The 2,500-nt window shown below is 37.7% G+C and overlaps 10 pseudogenes; all 10 read left to right on the forward strand.

Moving 5' to 3' along the window:
- LOC148434227 (5S ribosomal RNA) overlaps positions 1-55 on the forward strand; it is a 119-nt pseudogene extending 64 nt beyond the window's left edge.
- Positions 56-171: 116 nt separating this feature from the next.
- Positions 172-290, forward strand: LOC148434228 (5S ribosomal RNA; annotated as a pseudogene).
- A 116-nt stretch (positions 291-406) lies between these two features.
- On the forward strand, positions 407-525 carry LOC148434229 (5S ribosomal RNA; annotated as a pseudogene).
- Positions 526-640: 115 nt separating this feature from the next.
- LOC148434230 (5S ribosomal RNA) lies at positions 641-759 on the forward strand (annotated as a pseudogene).
- A 116-nt stretch (positions 760-875) lies between these two features.
- On the forward strand, positions 876-994 carry LOC148434231 (5S ribosomal RNA; annotated as a pseudogene).
- A 115-nt stretch (positions 995-1,109) lies between these two features.
- LOC148434232 (5S ribosomal RNA) lies at positions 1,110-1,228 on the forward strand (annotated as a pseudogene).
- Positions 1,229-1,344: 116 nt separating this feature from the next.
- LOC148434233 (5S ribosomal RNA) lies at positions 1,345-1,463 on the forward strand (annotated as a pseudogene).
- Positions 1,464-1,578: 115 nt separating this feature from the next.
- LOC148434234 (5S ribosomal RNA) lies at positions 1,579-1,697 on the forward strand (annotated as a pseudogene).
- A 351-nt stretch (positions 1,698-2,048) lies between these two features.
- LOC148434235 (5S ribosomal RNA) lies at positions 2,049-2,167 on the forward strand (annotated as a pseudogene).
- Positions 2,168-2,283: 116 nt separating this feature from the next.
- LOC148434236 (5S ribosomal RNA) lies at positions 2,284-2,402 on the forward strand (annotated as a pseudogene).
- The last annotated feature ends 98 nt before the right edge of the window (positions 2,403-2,500 follow it).

Consider the following 2,500-nt stretch of genomic DNA (forward strand, 5'->3'; position numbering starts at 1 on the left):
GGCCTGGTAAGTACTTGGATGGGAGACCACCTGGGAATACCAGGAGTTGTAGGTAATTTTATACTGCCAGAACATTCTTTTCTATTACATTTTACATTTAATTTTTTCAACTTAACAATGAATTTACTTGAGTTAAGAAGTAATAGAGGTCTAAATTTAATGCTTTTGAGCACCTACAGCCAAACCACACTGGACATGCCCAATCTCGTCTGATCTTGGAAGCTATGCAGTGTTGGGCCTGGTTTGTACTTGGATGGGAGACCACCTTGGAATACCAGGTGCTGTAGGTAATTTTAGACAGCCAAAACATTCTTTTCTATTACATTCTACATTTCATTTTTTCAACTTATCAATGAATTTACTTGAGTTAAGAAGTAAAAGAGGTCTAAAGTTAATGGTTTTGAGCACCTACAGCCAAACCACACTAGACATGCCCAATCTCGTCTGATCTTAGAAGCTATGCAGTGTTGGGCCTGGTTAGTACTTGGATGGGAGACCACCTGGGAATACCAGGTGCTGTAGGTAATTTTATACTGCCATAACATTCTTTTCTATTACATTTTACATTTCATTTTTCAACTTATCATTGAATTTACTTGAGTTATGAAGTAAAAGAGGTCTAAAGTTAATGTTTTTGAGCACCTATAGCCAAACCACACTGGACATGCCCAATCTTGTCTGAACTTGGAAGCTAGGCAGTGTTGGGCCTGGTTAGTACTTGGATGGGAGACCACCTGGGATTACCAGGTGCTGTAGGTAATTTTATACTGCCATAACATTCTTTTCTATTACATTTTAAATTTAATTTTTTCAACTTATCAATGAATTTACTTGAGTTAAGAAGTAACAGAGGTCTAAAGTTAATGTTTTTGAGCACCTACAGCCAAACCACACTGGACATGCCCAATCTCGTCTGATCTTGGAAGCTATGCAGTGTTGGGCCTGGTTAGTACTTGGATGTGAGACCACCTGGGAATACCAGGAGCTGTAGGTAATTTTATACTGCCATAACATTCTTTTCTATTAAATTTTACATTTAATTTTTCAACTTATCATTGAATTTACTTGAGTTAAGAAGTAAAAGAGGTCTAAAGTTATTGTTTTAGAGCACCTACAGCCAAACCACACTGGACATGCCCAATCTCATCTGATCTTGGAAGCTATGCAGTGTTGGGCCTGGTTAGTACTTGGATGGGAGACCACCTGGGAATACCAGGTGCTCTAGGTAATTTTATACTGCCATAACATTCTTTTCTATTACATTTTACATTTAATTTTTTCAACTTATCAATGAATTTACTTGAGTTAAGAAGTAATAGAGGTCTAAAGTTAATGTTTTTGAGCACCCACAGCCAAACCACAGTGGACATGCCCAATCTTGTCTGATCTTGGAAGCTATGCAGTGTTTGGCCTGGTTAGTACTTGGATGGGAGACCACCTGGGAATACCAGGAGCTGTAGATAATTTTATACTGCCTTAACATTCTTTTCTATTACATTTTACATTTAATTTTTCAACTTATCATTGAATTTACTTGAGTTAAGAAGTAAAAGAGGTCTAAAGTTAATGTTTTTGAGCACCTACAGCCAAACCACACTGGACATGCCCAATCTCGTCTGATCTTGGAAGCTCTGCAGTGTTGGGCCTGGTTAGTACTTGGATGGGAGACCACCTGGGAATACCAGGTGCTGTAGGTAATTTTATACTGCCATAACATTCTTTTCTATTACATTTTACATTTAATTTTTTCAACTTATCAATGAATTTCCTTGAGTTAAGAAGTAATAGAGGTCTAAAGTTAATACTTTTGAGCACCTACAGCCAATCCACACTGGACATGCCCAATCTCGTCTTATCTTGGTAGCTATGCAGTGTTGGGCCTCGTCAGTACTTGGATGGGAGACCACCTGGGAAAACCAGGTGCAGTACGTAATTTTATACTCCCATAACATTCTTTTCTATTACATTTTACATTTAATTTTTTCAACTTATCAATGAATTTACTTGTGTTAAGAAGTAAAAGCGGTCTAAATTTAATGCTTTTGAGCACCTACAGCCAAACCACAGTGGACATGCCCAATCTCGTCTGATCTTGGAAGCTATGCAGTGTTGGGCCTGGTAAGTACTTGGGTGGGTGACCACCTGGGAATACCAGGAGCTGTAGGTTATTTTATACTGCCAGAACATTCTTTTCTATTACATTTTAAATTTAATTTTTTCAACTTATCAATGAATTTACTTGAGTTAAGAAGTAACAGAGGTCTAAAGTTAATGTTTTTGAGCACCTACAGCCAAACCACACTGGACATGCCCAATCTCGTCTGATCTTGGAAGCTATGCAGTGTTGGGCCTGGTTAGTACTTGGATGTGAGACCACCTGGGAATACCAGGAGCTGTAGGTAATTTTATACTGCCATAACATTCTTTTCTATTAAATTTTACATTTAATTTTTCAACTTATCATTGAATTTACTTGAGTTAAGAAGTAAAAGAGGTCGAA

The sequence above is a fragment of the Taudactylus pleione genome, unplaced genomic scaffold, assembly GCF_031769625.1.
Source record: "Taudactylus pleione unplaced genomic scaffold, aTauple2 ptg002146l, whole genome shotgun sequence".
Taxonomy (NCBI): domain Eukaryota; kingdom Metazoa; phylum Chordata; class Amphibia; order Anura; family Myobatrachidae; genus Taudactylus; species Taudactylus pleione.